The sequence below is a fragment of the Lissotriton vulgaris genome, chromosome 4_1 (genome assembly GCF_964263255.1).
Source record: "Lissotriton vulgaris chromosome 4_1, aLisVul1.2, whole genome shotgun sequence".
Taxonomy (NCBI): Eukaryota; Metazoa; Chordata; class Amphibia; order Caudata; family Salamandridae; genus Lissotriton; species Lissotriton vulgaris.
Window position 1 is genome coordinate 729,417,113 of NC_141691.1, and position 19,948 is coordinate 729,437,060.

The following is a 19,948-nucleotide window of genomic DNA, read 5'->3' on the forward strand; positions in this document are numbered from 1 at the left end:
CACCCTTGATGCCAGGATCAACATAAAACTCACAGAAGGGTGCAGGCCTAGCATACCTCAATAATTACATCTGTTTTCATAAACCTTCCAGAAACCTCAGCTCATCTGGACTCCTACTTGCACGCATCCCATATAAAAGGAAAACCTGATCTAGCTGTGCTTATATTACTTTGAAAGCGTGGAAGGGCCTGCCGCTCCCCAGAAGAGCCCCCACCTCTCTTCTTGAATTCCACAAGAAGCTGAAGGCTTGGATTTTCAATGCTCTTTGGTAATAGTGTGCCCTACAAATCTGCATAGCATAACATAACATAATTCCTAATCTGAAGTTTAAGTTTACCTTTGTGAATTGGGTCCTTAGACTTTAGGTCTAAACTTAAACTTCAGGTCTAAGTTTACCTTTGTGAATTGGGTCTCATGTCTGACCGGTTTTACAGTTACATTGTAAACGCAACCTTTCAATGTGTAAGGTAATTAGAGATTTGAAGGACAACACTTGCCTTTCGTCTCTGCTCTGTATGGTATTTTGGTATATCTGTATTCACCTTAGGGGCAATGGAAATCTGCTAGGCATATTCAGGATTGACCCATGACACGCAATAATAGGGCTGTTGAATATATGTCTAACAGTGGAGCCAATGGCACTGCCCGTTTCCTTTAGGGGTTGGCCATGCATGCTCAGGGGACCAGAATGCTGATTATCAGCCAGAGGTTTCTGGAAGTCGACCTCAAAGAGGGGTTCAAATTACAGGAGAGAGGGTGCAGAAACTGCTTCTACCAGATGTAGAGGTTGAATGTCCAGCAGAGATTGTAATTCATTATCTGTATGGCTTGTAATCATGTCCAGATTATCCAAGAACTCGTTTTGCATAAATCCAAGGAAAGGCTTGAAGGTGAAGCAGGAGCAGATGGAAACCCATGTGGCACTGAAGTAACATGAAGATGGCTTCTTTGAAATGGTCTGACTCTATAACGCACCAGTGGAAACAAAAGGGAATTTCAGCAAGCACTGAATGCGTGGACTGTAGTGAGGAGAGGCAAGATGGCCGCTGGTGGACTGTAGTGAGTAGTCGCACCTCACTACTCCTCCTCTCCACAATCTCTTGATGGGCGAAAAGTGAATTACTCCTTCGGCAATGAGAGCGGACTCCTGTGGTCTCATAGACGGCAATTCCGGCGATCTGGCTATCGTGCTCTGGCAGGAGTATACTTGCGAGTTGGTGAGAAAGATTTTCCTCCGGGCCCAAGAAAGGATAACGGCCCTCGTTGCACTGGTCATTAGAGGAGCCGGCAGTATGCCAGCGCGCACAACAAAGGCGAATGAAGCTAAAGCTAAGGAAGCGGTGGTGCAGAAGGATGCGGCAGGCAAAGATAAGAGTAAAACTGATACTAAGGCATCATCCGGCTCGAGCACCCAGAAGGGCAATCTAGCTGGAGTTACAAGAAAGACCTTGAGGAAAAATTGAGGAGAGATGCGGGCCGGTAATGAAGCAGGGCCAACCCGGGGCGCCCCCCGCGATAATGCTGAGATAATGCCCCCCCCGTATACACAGCTTAAGCCCAAGACAAAGGAAAATAACTTGAGGCAGCCGACAATGGAGAAAGCTTCGCTAACAAACCTGCAGTGATTGCAGAGGACGCTGCCGGCAACGTGAGGAGCGGCAGAAAGGGCTCTGAGCTGCAAAACGTCCTCGTGGATGCCGTCTTTCGGGTAACCAAGCAACCGGAGCAGGCAGGAGCTTCGGCGGCAGTACAGACGCTGGTGCAATGGGTGGAGAGCGGACCAGAGGAGCTGACCGAGGATTCTGTAACATGGGACAATGTGAGTAATATGGGGGCCAGAGGCAGACTCCACGAACAGAGCGTTAGTGTAAACGGAGCTATGAGATCCGCTAGAAATGCTACAGATGCATCAGGCGATACACTAGGCTGTGATGGGGTCGAGGGGGCTGAGGGGGAACAAAGTGGTGATGGCGCATTGCGGGACAACCCGGACTCAGGGGGGTCGATAGCTATGCGACCTGGAGCGGAACAAGCCAGACTTGACGAGCTAGGGGCTGGTGGCGGTGCAGCTTCAACGGACCGTTTTTACTCGGCCAATGAAGATTCAGACTCTGTGGGTTCTGAGGGGAAATCACTGACACAGGGAGTAGCTCCGCGGCTACTAAAAGCACACAGAAAAGGAGACGCTTATCCAGAAGAAAACTCAACCCCTCAGGCAGCCCCTCAGACCCCTCTAAGAAGTTATTGTGGGACTATTCAGCCACCTCACAGACATACCAAGAACAGGATGGTGCCTCGTGCTTATCTGGGGGCCAGATCCCCCCCAAATGTCACCTCAACCTGTCTCAATGGACATGCTATTCAATACCCTCAAATCCATGCAAAGTGAGTCCAGGGCTGAGAGCCGGAGGGCAAGACAAGGGGCAAGAAAGATACAGAATACCCTGAGAAAGATGAACAAACTATATGATGAGATCACGGAAAGGGTTACTATTGTAAATAAGATAGTCCTTAGAGACCAGATGATGAGTAGATTACAACAGTTACCCATCTTGAGGACAGGACAGGGAAGCTCGAGGACGATCTCAACAGCCCCCAGACTGTTAAACAAGATCAGCAGAAGATGGCTGAAGATGTACAATGGAATCTGGAGGATTATGAAAATCGTCAATGTCGCAACAACATCAGACTTTTGGGAGGGGCTGGAAGGGCAGGATGCCAGGCTATTTGTTGTGAGTTTACTAAAAGGGGTTTTTCCGGAGCTATCTTCATGGCAGTGGGAGGTAGAAATTCAGAGTGCGCACCGGTACCCCTTCACAATTAAGAGAGGGCAGTCCGGGGCTCAAGAGGGGAGACCTAGAGCCATACTTAATTTTAGATAAAGCAAAACCGGAGGCCAAGCGCTCTTTTGATAATGTCACGTTCTTTGATAGGCAGGATTTTTGTCATGTCACTGTTGAGCGCTGGTGGCGATTAGGACAGCTTATCTCCCCCCCTGCAGGCCTTGGGATCAGAGGCCTATTAGCTGTATCTAGCCAAATTGAAGGTGATCACCAAGAGGCAGGTGAAAATGTTCTTTTCGGAAATTAAAGCACCGGAGTACATGGTAGAGGTGTTGGGGTACAGGAAAGGGGGTGGTAGAGATTGATGTGAATAAGGTAAAAACCTTAGGGTACCGTCTTAGTATATGGGATCCATGGTTTGCAATCAGTATACCTTAGAAGGAGGTTCACTTTGTTTTATTAGTGTTTAGTATGCAAGGGGGGAGGAGAAGGCGACAGCTACTTACTAAAGCGACCACACATAGGTCATGTCTGACCTATTTGCCCGTAGGGGGGGAGGGTACAGGTGGGAGGGGGGGCCGGGGGGGTAGGCTGAAGGGGGTAGGGGGGGAAGGGGTAAGGTAGGGCATGCACAGCACATGAAACACTTGCAGCACAGCACGATTTTATTTTGTTTCAAATGAGGATTTGGTGGGAACAGTAGAGCATCCATTTGCCTTTTTTAATGTCTTGACTTTTTGCTTCAATTAATGTTTGAGGACTGAATGATACACAGAAAAGACTTCAGGTGTCTGCGATATTGAAAACAATGAAGCTGGATTTTGTATGTTTACAAGAAACGCATGTGATGGGGAAGGGATTCTTGCTTGAACAACTAGAGTTTACCTTATTAGCTCATACTAAACAAGGCTCTAAAACAAGAGGGGTAGCTATACTTTGCAAGGGGAGGGATTGCTTAGTGACCAGAAAGGCTGAAGATTTGTGGGGTAGGTGGGCTACAGCTGAGTTAGTATACAGGGGAGAGAAATTCACATTGGTTTCGATTTATGGCTCCCCATAGGACGATCCTGACATCTTTGAGTATCTGGATACCGAATTAGCTAATTGGCCGGAACCAATTGTATGCTGCGGTGATTTTAACGTCAATAGCCTTTCAGGTTCTGAGGTTCAAACAGGGAGGGGATACTCTGGCAGGAAGAAGAGATCACTGCGGGCATTAACAGCTATGGCGGAACATAACGCATTGATTGATGTATGGGCCAAAGGTAATCCACAGATGGATGGTACCACTTTCTTTTCAGCCCCCCACAGACTGGATTACTTTTTGGTCTCGAATTCCTTAATATCCAGATCTAAAATAGAGAAACTCCCCCGAATTATTTCGGACCACAACCCCTTGATTCTTTCTATTAACCTAATGGGCACAGCTGTTAAACAAAGTATCTGGACATTTGAGAGAGCCCTCCTGAAAGACAGTGGGTATATCAACTATATGAATAACTATATCAAGGAATTTTGGATGAATAATAGGGGGAGCACAGCTTCAGGTAATGCCTGGGATGAGTTTAAGGCTGGAGTCAGAGGGGAGACCCTTACCTTATCAATACACAAGCAGAATTCTGCGAGACGTAGAGTGGAGGAATTAGTAAGGTTTTTAACTAAAGCAGAGCAAGACCTCAACCTACTAATTCAACGGGGTATGCCGGTCGAGCAGCAATTATTAAAAATCATTATGTTAAAATCTGATGCAATAGAGGATATTGCTAGAAAGACTGCAGCCAAATATTTAGCTAAGAAGGAACAGTCCTTTGAATTAAGCGAGAAGGTTGGACATATCTTGGCAATTCACATCAGGCTGCAAGCGTCTGCAGGAGAAATTAAGGGTATTGTGGACGGACAGGGAGTGTTGATATCTGACTCAGAGGGCATCCGAGAGGTGTTCAGAAAGTTCTATGCTGATCTTTATGGCATAACAGAGGGTGGAGGATCTACGGATGTCAAGGAATATCTTAATAATAACTTAGCACCTGAATTACCAGAGGTAGGGAAAGCAATCTTAGAATCCCCAATTAACTTGGAGGAAGTGATTTCAGCTTTAGCGGATCTCCCTTCAGCCAAAGCGACAGGCCCAGACCAGATACCAGTGGAATTTTACAAAGTTTTCCAGAAGGAGCTGATTTTAGACTTATTAAACATGGTTAGGCAAGCACAGATAGGATACTCAATAACAAACTCATGGGCGGAAGTAATAGTTATTCTAAAAAAAGGGAAGCCTTCTGCAGCTCCTGGGTCCTACAGGCCTATTACATTAATGAACTCTGACGCAAAGGTATATTCCAAAATCTTAGCGAAAAGACTGGCTAGAGTAATAGAGGGCATGGTTAGCAACACACAACATGGGTTCATCCCAGGTAAGGGCACCACCCAGCATATCAGGCAGGTTATTACATTGTTTGATGCTGCCGAAGTCCCAGGAGACACTATTGCTGCCCTATTTTTAGACGCAGAAAAGGCGTTTGATAGGGTCTCCTGGGATTATCTGTGGGAGGTGATGAGATGGTATGGCCTAGGGGAAGGCTATATTAAAGCAGTACAAGCACTATGTAGGGAACCGACAGCCCGGATTAGGATTAACAAAGGATTTACCACATCAGTATACATCAGGAGGGGGACTGACAGGGATGCCCATCGTCACCTCTGCTGTTTGCGCTTTATATGGACCCTTTACTACGTGAACTAGAAAGAAACCCGGATATCCCAGCTGTAAGCGTTAATGGCAGACAGTTTAAATACTCGCATATGCGGACGACGTGGCAATGGTTACCCCTAACCCCGCCCTAGCCATCAATGAGATAGAGTTAGAGGCACGAAGGTTTGGTGAAATTTCAGGCTATAAGCTTAACAGCAATAAGACTCAAATAGTTAAAAACTCCTATGCTGTGTGTAATGATACTCGGGTACTTAGTGCTGCAGTTTATTTAGGGGTGGAGATCTCTGCAGATTTAAATAGGGTAGTGGAGAGAAATATGGCACCCCTTATGTCTAAGGTTAGTGTGTATTTGGTCAGGATGAATAAACTTCAGCTTTCTCTGGTAGGTTGCACGAACGCAATTAAAATGCTGATTCTCCCAAAGTTTTTGTATTTGTTTAGGGCAATCCTTTTGTTATTTGAGGTCATTTGGTTTAGTAAACTGGAGGTCTCTTGAATAGGTTTATATGGGCGCACGGGAAAACTAGGAGGGCGTAAAGATTTATGTCTTTACCCAGGGCAAGAGGAGGGTGGGGGGCTCCGGACTTTAGATTTTATTATTGGGCAGCAGCGCTACAGTTTATGCAGGGGTTGGTGGGAGGTGGGGGGGGGGCAGATGCTAGAATAACATCAACCTCTACCGAAGTATATGCAACTATCCTTGGCTCAGATACAGAGAACTGTTTTCTTAGCTGTACTGATTATTCCTACTTTAAAAAGGACAGGGTCCAAGACTATCCGAGCTACTTATAATATTTGGTCTGCCTTTGCAAGGAAATTTGGCCTCGGAAGGTTCAATAGATATACTAGGTTGTATAAAAATAGAACCCTACCTCCACTGATTTTTGCTTACGCAACTATGGCAGAGTGGACATGTAGGGGAATCGTGAAACTAGGGGACCTGTTGGGTCCAGATGGGGGTCTGCAACAATTTAAAAGTCTGGAGGCTAAATTTCATAAAATAGGAGTAGTTTTTTAAATATCTCAAGGTACATAGTTTTTTAAGCAATAGGAAAGGTGGGGCTGCAGGATTTACCAAAAATAACATTCTGGAAGCCATTGAAAGAGGGGGGGGGAGTGTTCAATTCGTAGTTTTTACGCAGCTCTGGCTGCAACCAAGCCGGACGCCCTGGGAAAACATGGAGACAAGTGGGCAAATAAGTTAGAGACCGAGGCAGGCTTATTTCAGGATTCCTTAGATCTGGGGCGCTCAGTATTATGCTCCGCTTCGCTCCAATCTCAGCATTATAAAACATTATTCTCTCTCTATTTTACTCCGGCACGAATAGCACAGTGGGGGGGACCTCCGGGACAACATGCCCGTGCTGCAATACACCAGAGGCAGATAGTATACATATTATTGCTACCTGCCCCCTGCTCCATTAAGGGCATTGAAGACTTTCAATGCCCTCCGGGGCATTGAAGACTTTCTGTCTGGTATGCTTGGGCTCGACGTTATTCTTACCCCTCCCCTGATATTACTTGGAGTTAGTGCGGAGGTTGATGGCCCACATGAGGAATTCGTGTTTGTGGCTATGGCAGTTTATAGACAGGTAATAGCTAGGGCATGGTTGGATAAAATAGCGCCAGTAATGCAGCATTGGCTGACCACTCTCCTCGCGGTCTACACCCTAGAAAAAGCTAGAAGGGGTAGGAGGGCTAGGAAAATAGGAATGAAAATATGGGAGCCAATATCGGCTTGGAAAGAGGGTATGGTTAGTGACTGATCTTATAAAGTAGCAGATGGGGCTATATTATTATTAGTTGTTTATGTATTTGGGTTCGATTTTGTGTAAGCATATTGTTAGGCACTGTAATATTGTATTGTGTTGTGATTACTTTGATTCTGTGCTGTTGCTGTTTTATTTTTCTTGCTTTCTTTAAAATGTGCTGTGCGTATATCTAAAAAATTAATAAATATATTTTAAAAAAAAAAAAGGAAAGTAAAGGGAATTTCTCATGATGGTGACCTACGTGCAAGCAGGGCCGGACTGGCTGCACTGGGCATCGGGAGTTTCCCTGAGAGGCTGAAAAGATGGGCGGTGGTTTTGGTACTAGGGGGCTGCAATATACTAGCAGTGCTGCCATATCTGCCCCAGTACCAATCAGCATGACAGTATAATCCACTCAGCATTCCCTTTTGTTTCCAGCCTCCTTGTGACTTGAAATATGTTATGGTTTTAAAAAGTGCAGAATTCCTTGTATATCCAGCAGTTTTAGCAACAATAAAAGTGTCAAGATATCTCCGGTGATTAATATTCCTGCTGTAGAGGAATCGGAGTTTGGCCTAGTGGCAGTTTTGACTCATCAAAGGTAGCGCAGAGGGTTAACATGCGTACTGCAAACCACCGTTATCACGCGATCACAGAACTGTGGGGAATATTATCAAGAACGGCATTAAAATTCTCGCCGGTTTAGTGGCAGAAAACTGCAGCTAAAACAGTGATAATGGGCTTCATAATATGCCCTGGAGAATTCCAATAGAAGCCCAGGTTCACACCAGAACTTGGGCTTCTATGGGAATTCACAAGGGCATATTATCAAGTCCATTATCGCCGCTTTAGCTGCAGTTTTCTGCCGCTAAACCGGCGATCATTTTTAATGCCATTCTTGATAATATGTCCCTGTATTCTTTGTGCATAGCTCAGAGGGTTACTGTTTTGTCACAGAGATCCATTTGTTATTGTGCAGTTCACAAGTTGCAAACTAGCTCAGTGAGCTATAAACTGCCATCAAAGAGCTGCATGCAAACTGCATGGGACAGGTTAGAAACTTTTGTTTTCACCAGTCTTTCCCCCTCTTTATTGCTGGCAGGCTTGCCCACTCCACTGTCTTGCAACACAACATAAGGAGGGTGGCCTGGCAAAATTTGCCAGGGCTACTTTGGCTTCCCATTCCGGCCTCGCATGCAAGGTTGGGGGTTGTGGGCCTAAAGTATTCACGTGAATACACTACTGTTGGTCCTCCCGAGGGAACGGATGCTAGAAAAGGTTTTGCTTTTAAAGCTGACACAATTGGCAGTCTCCTAACAGCTGGAGTGTAATAACACATACTGTAGCAGATACAAATGTACACTCTTTGCAAGGTGCAGGAGCTCATTAGAATATACACGCTAAAGTGGATTCACACACATCTGGTGAGAACCTTAAAATAGAGGTATGACTCTTCTTCATGATGAAGTGATGCTGTTATAAATAAAACTGTGTTACAATATCAGTACCAAGCTTTCTATCAAACGCCCAGTACAGGCTCCCCTTTGCTGAGTGGATACAGCTAAAGATTAAAAATGCCATTAACCACATTGTGTGTTTTGTTGTTTTTGCAAAATGATATAGACATGCTGATAGAAACACATATTTTATAAACCTCTGTTTAATCAGGGCTCTTTTAGCTTTGTTATCTTTGAAAAGCATTCTGTGGACAGCATTGCTTCCTGATTGGACTCTACTTTACAGACAGCAATAAAGAGCCAGAACCGAAGAAGCAGGTAACAAACTGGCATCCATAATTTGTGGTGAGTGAGGGCTTCCTTATAAATTCCAATGTGATTTACTAAGGTCCATTTATACTTTGTATTTGTGCTTACACACTTACTACATATGACACTCTTTTGTTGTTTGACATCCATAATTTACATTCAAGGCCTCAGTGATTCTCACTGAGCTCTAAACATCTCTTTATTGTCCTAATTCAAAGGTAAGGGATACTAGACTGATCAGCATGATTTACCAAACATGAGAGTAACATAGAAGCATGCTTTCTAGTTACACATGGCCACTGGGTCCCTTCACCCAACAATGATGCACAGGAGTTAAGCTTACGTGGGGAATAAGCAAACATCAACATATGCAGCATGAATGTCAAAACGGCAGGACATGGGAAATGTTTGTGCACCTGACATCCTAATACTTTGAACGTTGGTGGGAAGGGATGGAGGGAGGTGAATATGACTAGTGCAGGTGATGGAAAGGAATGCCATGTTAGACAATCACAATGCGTTAGCAAATCTGAAGGCAAACCTTCCTGCACAAAACAGTCCTTAGAGGGATTTTCCTCTTTTATGTGTCCTACCGAATGTTGCACACTTGGAAAGAGGAAATAAAGAGGAGAAATAAAGATATTTAGGAGTATCATTTTGACACATTCCCAAGTTTATATGGAATGTGCCAAGATCCATGGTTTTGTAAACTGTCAAATAAGCCTTTGTGTTGACCTGTGTCGCATTGCATGATGCAAGGGCGACGCAAAGGCTTAGTAAATCTAGGCCTATGTTTCTGGGATAAATAGTTCCTGATTCTTTAACTTTTCAGTGACCTCCAAATATAAAAATAACCCCATTGCCTTTTTGAAAATGAAGTAGATTGGGGTTTCTTTTTACTCGAAGCCTATCATTCGATCCTCCATGTAACGTGGTTTCTCAGGTTGCCAGCTTGCAGCCCTCCTTACTCTTCAAAATCTTTTCAGTACTCTAAACCAGTCTTTGGGTGGACTTGGCAAAAGGCAAAAAAGCCTGGATATCTACAGGCATTGTCTCTACACTGGGTGTTATCCTGGAATCTGTGCCAGTGCTTAATTTGAAAAAGAAAGAGTGCCTGTGCTTAATCTCTGCTCGGAAGCCAGAGGCAGGTAAAATTATACATCAGCACACTGAATATCAAGGATGTATAGTCTTAAATCCATCTCATGCCTATTCCACTACCAGACATTCCCTGCCTGGTTACCCTTTGCTTGAAGGTTCTTGCTTTATCCCATTGTGAGTTTGTTTTATGTCTTTCTCTTCCTCCAGCAACCACTGGCTCAAATTAAGCACTGAATGCTTGCAGGGGCAGCACACTTGCCTAAGCACAGGGCCGGACTGGGGAACCAAAAGCAGTCCTGGCAAGAATGCTCAAACCAGTCCCTCTCCCTTCAATCTTTCTCTTCCATCCATCCATTCTCATTCATCCTCTCCCCTCTCTCTGCTCAGTCTCTGATTGCTTTCTCTCTACCCTCCATCTCTTTTACTCTCTCTTGAAGCCTCCGTGTGCCTGCTGCAATTACCCTTGGGAGCTGGAGAACGTGACAGAGGTCCCAGAAGCGGTCATAAAACTGTAATCCAAGGACTCCAGCCCACAGGGATATTGCCTGGGTGAATAAAAGGCCTGCCCAGCCCTACCTCAGCAGTAAGTCTTCAAGCAGCTGAAGCAGAGAGCCCTTTCCCAATAACTAGGCTGTGGAACACCTTGAAACTAAGTCAGAACATAGAATCAATTTCAGAAGGTGGCTACCACCCAAACCTAATCGGGCTCTTACCTTCTATTTCTCTTCTTTCACGTAGATTTTGCTTAAATCCACAGAGCTTTGAGATAAAGTACTGGACATTATAGAATTATTTCTACATAAATATGTACACAGAATGTGCAAGACTTCCTCCAGGGCTGAGCAGCAGCATTCAGGCCTACCAAAGACTAACCACTTCTGTAAAAGTGGAAAATCACACTTCAACCTCCCTTTATAAATGATCATTGCAATTAAAGACCAGGTTAACATAGTAGGAACATACGTTAGAAATACAATACAAACAACATGAAACAATATGGAAACTAACAGACATATATGAATAAGTGACAGAAGACCACAGATGTCACCCCTTCATCATTCACTGATAATCATTTAAATAGCCTGGACATTTGCGTGACCTAAACACTTCCTTTGCCACACATCAACGGCATTCCTTTCATCCCTTTAGCAGAAGAGAGGAACAGGAATCTTATAATCCTGAGATCTCACTTCTTCCTTGTTACACTCCTCACATGTGTTCGATTTAGCTTGTAACCTTACCACTTGATCAAGATTCCAAATTCTTCCATCATCTGCACAATTGCATTTTTAAAGAGTTTAGTAACTTTATGCTCTTGTGTGACTCTGGACCATGGTGCACAGCTATCAGTTGCTCTTATTTGCACAGTATCACCAACACTGATCAAATCGATTTGCACATTTTTCTTTTTATCAATATAACTTTGCTTCTGCTATTGCTGAGCCAATTCTTTTGAGTGGTATTACTTGGGACCATTATATTTCACACCTTTACCCCACTTCATCCGACTTGAAAAAACTAAGTTGCTCAGAGCACGACCTTTTCAAACTGAGATTTCCCAGTAGAGGTGTGGGGAGACATCCGATAGGCAATATTTATCCCTTCCATAGATTACTTCCAGTCAAGATGATTATCTCTAACCAATTATATCCATTCTTTAGGAGACTTGTTTAATCTTTCCACACCAATTAGTTCTGGGTGATGAATGGAACATCTTTTATGCGTAACACCGCAACTCTGTAAAAACAAGTCAAACTCACTTGAAAGAAAATGAGGTCAACTGTCAATAAGAATGGAATTAGGGTAACATTCTCTTGAATATCTCCCCTGAAAATGTTATGATGCCAGAAGATGTCATGTAAGAAACAAAAATGGCCTCCACCCTTCTGGAATTCACGTCAAGCAGAACAATGAGATAAGGCGTATGGAGCCCCCTCTCCACGGACCTAAAATGTCCATAGTAACTTGATGTCATTGATGATTAGGCAGTCTCCTACAAACCATAGGTGTCTGTCTGGAGACATACACTATAGCACTGTTTTTGCATTCCTCACAACCTTGCACACAACGCTCAAGCTCTATGTCCTTTCCAGGCCATCAATAACGCAACATGTGCCTACTATTCCATAGATACAATAAACCATCATCTTTAACACAAATTGATCATTACACAAAGCAACCAAAAGTAGAGCAAAGCAGCACATGCTATTCACCATCCACTGCAAAAGGTGTTTTATGCTGAAAATGTGAACTTTTCTCAGCACAAATACCATTTTGCTCTGCATCAAGGGGTTGTTACAGGGGCATATCAGCACAAACACCCATAGGTTTATACACAAAGCAAGATGTACAAAGATAGCCAGACCAGGCTTTGTGCTTTAAAAAAAACATTACCCCCCAGCTTGTAGCAGACGCAAACAAGAGAAAATGTGTTCAGTTTAAAAAATAAAAGAGCAATGCACTGCAGGTGTGCTGCAGTGCCAAGTACGGACCCAATGCATTCAAAACTTCATAATGTATCTATGGATAGGAATTTGTACTGGAAGGATAGTCTTCCATTACCAATCCAATGTTGGACAGTGCAGACTCCTCGCTGTACCATGGATAGGGTGACCAGATTCTCAAAACAAAAAACGGGGACAGGACATAGACATAGAAGTAGGACTACAGTTTGCAGTAACCATCGACATAAAAGTAGGACTATTTGACAGCTGTCAAAGACATAGAAAAAGGCCCACAATGACAGCTCCCTCCACAGACTGAAATGCCCCGATTAGTTACCGGTAATCTTCATTACTCCGAGTATAGTCTTCCTCGCCACATGACTAACAAAGTGAGCTTCAGCTCCACACCAGAACCCTCCATAGCAAAAAGTCAGCCTCTCATTCCTCCCATCCCTTCCCAATATGGCCGACCCATTACACCCCTGACCTCTATAAGAGGCGGGCCGGCCCAACCCATCAGCCTGAAACTACTAAGCATAAACATGAAGCCGATAGCCAGACAGGGAGGGAGGGACGGGAACTCATGTGGCGAGGAAGACTATACTCGGAGTAATGAAGATTACCGTAATCAGGGCATTACCTCCTCGTTAGTCTTCCTCGCACATGACTAACAAAGTGAGCACATACCAAAGCCAAGCAGCTTCATGGAAACTCACAAGAAGCCAATGGACCAGAATGGGACCCTCACGGAAGAGGACAAACCCAACAGGCCAGACGAGCAGAAGAACCACCCAAGAGAGGCAACCACGAGCCAGAAGAACCAGCCCGGGACTGAAAGACAATGGAAGGGCCGAAAAACCGGACCTCCAAGCCACGAAGTGCCGCCAGAAAAGGTGCCCCCAGGAAAGACAGAAGGAGGACAGAGAAAGCACGGCACCAGACTGCACAGAGCCAAAAGCAACAGCAACAGGCCCCAGAAGAGAAATCAGCAACCCACCAAGACAGCCCAAAGTGAGACGGAGGCAAGAATCCATGACACAGAGGGCAACCCCACCACAGCGACCAACAAAAAAGCCACTGCAGCAAGAGAGATGCAGTCCGACAAATACAACAACACTGCACGTGAGGCCAACACAAAGGGACCCCCGGAAAGGATCGTGACTACGAGAGAACAGAGGCAGGCACAGGGCGAAAAAAGACCCAGGAAGGAGCCGGAAAGACACCAAAGAGACTTGGCCACCAAGGGAACTCAACCAGCCAACCGAGAAATGTGGAAGGCCCAGAGGCCCGCCCACGGAGCCGCCGGAAACAAAAACCAGCAAGGTAAAGCCAGAAAGCAGGGGCAGGACACGAAACCTGTGCCCACATAGGCCCAACACGTACCAAAGAGGAACATTGCCCAAGCCAAACACCGCAGCAGCGGACGCCAATGGAGACGCACTCAGGCGAGCACCACCAACCGGACAAAAACCCTGGCCAGTCCACAGAGTCCGTAGACCCAGAACCCCTGGAAGTAAAAGGACCCCAGGAAAGTGCAAAGCGGTGAACCCCTATCCAGACACCAAGAGGCCCGACCCACAGTACCGTAGGAGAGCAGACGAGAACATGAGCTGACAGGGCGGTACGGCCGGAGCCAGAAGAAAAGAGACCCAGGCAAGGAAGCACCATTGCTCCAAAAGGTCAACAGGGGCAAACCCTGCAAACACCCCGGAGCACAAAGCAGGGGAGAAACCGCCCAGGAGAGCAACCAGAAGCCCCCACAGGGCCGGGGCAAATCCCAGACAAGCCAAGGAATGGGCGACAGAAAGCCGACTAACCGACCGGGCACCGACCAGGAACCCCTGCATGCCCCAAAGGGAGGCAAAGGCCCCCTTGCACCCGGGTAGGACACGGACCCCACAGGAGAGGCAGCCCAAACCCAGGACGACCCAGGCTGCGACACACCAAGGTGAAAACCAGTCCAGATCCAGCCAACAACCCAGAGCAGAGGAGGACAGATGCACACAGGGCAAGAAAGGCCACAGGACCCAGGAAGACCAAGGACAGGAAGCATGACCAAAGGCAAGGCGTAGTACCAAAAAGGCTGCGGCAGCCTGCCATAGATCAGCACAGAAGACACCCAAGAGGGTGTCACAGAGAGGAAGTAAAGGCCGCCAACACCCAGGAAGGGGACACCAGAACAGAAAGACCACCTGACCCACTGGCAGACAGGGTGGGAAGGGAGCCACCGGGGCAAGAAAAAGGGACACACACAGGAACAGGCGAAGACTGGAAGGCCCACAGGGCACAGAGACCAACCAAAGGATCCCCAACGGACAGGCAGTGAAAGCACCGCAAGACACAAAGGCACCGAAAACACTCCCTGTGGAGGGCCCCCACCAAGGGGAACAACCCGGACAGGAACAGCTTGGGCCACAAAAAACAGACGAAGGGGGACAGCCACCCAAGGGAGGAGACCCACCACAAAGCCACTGCACGATGGACCGGCCCAGGGAGCCCAACAACCGACAACTGGCGGTGACCCAGCAGAGACGAAACATAACGTGTAAGTGAAAAGTGCACAAATCACCCAAGGGCCTCAAGGGGCCGAATCACAGTAGGCAACGGGCACCTAGCGGAAAGGAACTCATATTATCGCCCTCAGATGGAGTAAAAGAGAGAGTAGACCCGCCAGGAGAAGAACTTGCAACCCTGAGGACAAACACAAGCCTCAACAGTGGACGCATGAGACCACCGTGCCATCAGACCCAGCCACGGAAAAGGCCCCCAAGCAGAGCCCCCAAACCCCAGGACGCGAGGGAAACATGACCGGGAGGGTAACTCAAGGCCGCCAATCGAGACAGGCAACCGGGGACGCAACCGCTACGGACTGGAAAAGAAAAGGCCAGACTACAAGAGCAGCAGCAGAAGAAAAAGCCCACCTGGAGACCACAGAAGCAGCCCAGGAAAGAACGGGCAGGGGCAGACAGTGGCCCGGTCCCATAAGACATACCGTAGCCCTCAGAAACCTCAAACCTAGAGAGGGTACCCTAACAGAAAGGAAAAAGAGTCCAAGAACGACACCTCGGAGGGGGACCTCTTGATCAGCAGTCAAATGCCCCCCCCACTGAGCCACATCCCCCCCAGTGTCACACCATAGAGGACGGAGGAACCACAGGACAATGCTCGCCACACACTAGGCCAGGAACACACACCCCTCCGGGCAAGAGGACGCCGCAAGAGTGACCAATAGCCTAGTGATGGCAAAACTAAAGGCTGTTAACAAAAACCCGATGGTGTTAAGGCGCTGGGGGCTCTCGGGAAGAGAAAGCAAGCTATTGCCCAGAATCACATGGTGCTGGGCCGATCGGCCGCCATTGGGGATCAAACCGTGAACCCCTGGGTTCCAGCGCCAGTAGCGCAGGCCTCTGCACCACACTACTTCCCCAAAAGTAAGAGCGGATGACCACTCCACAGAACCCCCATGGCAATCGCAGAACAAAAACATACCAGAAAGGACCCAAAACGCGACAAGCAGCGCAATCTTAACAGGGAAAACCTGGAGCACCCACACCCGAAGGGCATGCCGGCACTGAAAGATGTGTACACCCACAGGACCATGCGCAACCGAGCGGCCCAGATGAGAACTGAACCTGTGACAATGAACATGAACAGAGGCCCCAACCAAGTACATCCGCACCACAACACAAACCCCTCAAAGAGCCCGTCAGCACGGGGAGAGCAGGATAGTCGGACAGAACAAGGGAGACCAATCGAGCCCAAAGGACGCGCCTCCCCCCCAATCAACCCTTGAAAACATGGAGGGAAACCGGGACCCGCAACCGGGGAGGAAATGTAAATAAACACACACATGCACAGACCCCGGGTGACGAAAAGTACAAATAAATGTCCCCAACAGATATCCCATCAGTGACATTATTTACAGTACAGCGTGTAAGCCTTTTTATACGATCACCGAAATAGCACACAAGTGACTATCAGTCCTTACCATATGCCGAATCTTCGCTCTGGCAATGGCTGTGACCAGTCATATGCTGACTCACATGAACCTCCGAAGTGAAGCCGGAGGGGCCCGGCCCCGCCCCCGGTCCAAGGAGCCGAAACATGAAGGCTCACAAGAGCAAACAGCCCAGTCCCACCCTACAGAGGTCGGGAAAGAAGCGCGGGAAGAAGCGGCACCCGGACGCGTAGCCGACCCTCGCCAAACTCCCACAGGACAGATCGAAGCCGGAGGCAGCAAGCCATATCCCGCTGTGCGGAATCCCCAGGCAGCGCCGAGGACTGCACCCGCCCCAGCTGAAGGTGAGTCTATGAAAAGCGAGACTCAGCAGTGGGGAGGTCTCGAACCCTGCATTAGGGGACCGAGGTCAGAGCGCCGAACGAGCTGAGTTGCTGGGGGAGAGCTTGGAGGCCAGCCCCACGGGGCTCACAGCGCAGGCCGTACAAATGCCGGGGTGCACATGATGGTACGTCCGCGGAAACAGGCCGCTCGATGCAGACCCACCTCAGCAGCAGGGCAGGGGCACACGGGGAAACGGAAAGAATACACTGCCAACAAATCACTCCGCAATGTAAACCCGATGAAAGCGGCACCCCGCCACACCGAAAACCAGTGCAGGGACAGTGAGGGGGGGAAGGAGCCCACCGGGAACCCCCAAGTAGAAGCACCGCCACAGGCGCTCAACGCACCTCCCGGCAAAAAATTAAATAACAACTAACTGTGTCACAGCCAAAACTGGAAGACACACGGACAATGCGAAAGAGCACCAGTGAGACAGAGGTACTATGACCCTGACAGTGCGAGGCGAGGGGTCGCAGGGAGCAGGCACAGCAGAGCCCCAGACCACCCCGCCCGCCCCCCCTATTGACCCTTGGCCCGCTAAGGCAGAGCCTAACCGGTCCAGAAGAGACCGGGGGAAATAAGGGGGGAGGTCCAAAAGCCACCGAGACCGCTAGCACAGGACCACCAACCGAGGGCCCAAGCTCCTGCTACAGCAGGAACCACTTACCTGAAAGTGCATCTGGAGAGTAAACGTGCGCAGAACTTAAAAAAGCAGGCTGATGGGTTGGCCCCCCAGACTCTTATAGGGGTCAGGGGTGTAATGGGTCGGCCATATTGGGAAGGGATGAGGCATGGGAGGCTGACTTTTTGCTTTGGAGGGTTCTGGTGTTTAGCTGAAGCTCACTTTGTTAGTCATGTGGCGAGGAAGACTAAAGAGGAGGTAATTAAGCATTACAGACAACAAATCAGAGGTCTTTTATTGGCAGTAACCATTAATTTCATTTAAATAGACTTTGTCTCAATTTATTGGGTTGCTGGGCATCGCTCCAGGTAGGTATTGTTTATTAGACTGGACTACTACTACATACTTTTGCAATTATACGCTGGACTTACCCTAAATATTATGTCATCCTCATTAACCTTGTCTTTCCTAGGAATTGGTTCCACCTTGCCCTCGCGTCCCCCACAAACAATTGTTTTGTCCACGAGAGAGAGTTTTTCGTACCAATGAAGACTACCAGAGTAAGCCATTTGCTTTCTTATTACTGTTTTTTTGTAGTTGAAAAGCGTGTCTTATATAACTGTGTCAGAACTTCCGGCTCGGTCAAGGATTATGTTGTTTGCATTGGGAGCTGCAATTACATGAATAATGCAAGCCTAGCAAGAAAGCAACAGTTCTGTATAGTATGTATGTATTGGTATTTATATAGTTCAGACGAGTTAGGAAGCAACAAAGCTCTGTATATTAATTGGATGAATGGGAGGCAATCTGCAAGATCATGTGCATCAAGTGGGGATTACACAAATTGAATTCATAAAATACATTTCACATTTTAGGCACAAGGAGATTAAGGGATTGGTCCAGAATCACATGATGTGGAGTTGACCACTGAGGCTGGGGTTTGAACAAAAGTCTCTGGGTTCCAAATTCAGCTCTGTCTGCTAGGCCACATCTCCTCCATTCTTTACTTCTGCTGATATGAGGCTGCCATGCCCCCCACGCCCTTCACTACTCCACCTTGTGCCCTCTAACTCTGCAGCGCCCAGAGTTGTACTACCATTTCAGTGATCGCTGCACCTCATCCAGAGCGTCTGACCAAGAGGCTGCAACCTACCTGAAAACAGGAAACTAGAAAAAGCATTGTTTCCCCAGAATTCTCACAATCTGATGCTTGTCTCACTGTCACAGAATTCTGCAGCCTACTAAAGTTTGTCCTTCAAACGGTGCAGGAACCCAAAGAGCTTGCACCATCCCATGTGATTGGCTGATCACTTTTCTATTGTGCTGATGGCTGACACGATGACGTAGGTGGTGCTGCGTTGTACAAAGAGAAGGGAAATCCAGAGAGAAAGTGTCTCTCTTCAAAGGATTTCCCTTCCTGCTACAACGCTCACCAAAGTGACGTCACGCCTTAATCGGTGCAAAGCGAGAATGCTCGCGCATGCTCAACCGAAACACCAATGAAAAACTGGGACATTTCTATATTTAACCCGGACATTGTTTAAAAACCGGGACATTTCATTAACTTGGAGAAAAGTGTTGGGACACCAGGACACTTCTCCAAAAACGGGGACCGTCCGGGGGAAACAGTACATCTGGTCACCCTAACCATGGAGCTAGGCTAAGCATCGCAAAAGACAGCCTTGCTTGACCCTCAGCATGGGGAAGGCTACCAACAAAAGGTCACTTTAGGAGCTGATTAACATATTAGCATTCTAAGAAAAATCTGTAAACCTGGGCCCCAAGTGTTTATGGCAACCTGTGCACAGAGCTGCTAAGTTACATGACTGTCAATGCAGATTCATGCCACTGAACATGAGATGCCTGTGAAGGGAGGTTTCTTGGCACTAGGCTTTGAGGGAGCAGTGCTGCTGATGCAGCTGAAAAGGTGTAAGAATCTTTACTTGAGACATAAACTTATTTTGAGACATTTTGGGTAACACGTGAATAAATGTGCACCAACTACTCATTAAAGAGACATGAGAAATAAACGTGAAAGAACCTAGTTACTTCATCGTAAAAGCATGCAGATAATTGTAGAATAGAGGAAATCATATTCATTTGAATTAAATAGGTTTATATTTTATTAACCAATATTAGCATATTATTTCAATGTGTCATAGAATGTTAAAGTGATGTACTCATGTGTTATAAAATTCCTAACCATCCTCATGGAAATAGTAATTTGTGTGAAGAATTAATGAAATCTAATGTCATTTACATAACCTTACATGTGATACTAAAGGTTTCATTCCAAATTCCCTCATCTATATATGTGAAATTGTGCACCAAATGAGAAAAACAAAAAATGGGGCTACACAGTGATACTCAGTGCAAATATTATAAATTCTACAGATAATAGTCTTCATATAAGTACTAATAAAGAACAC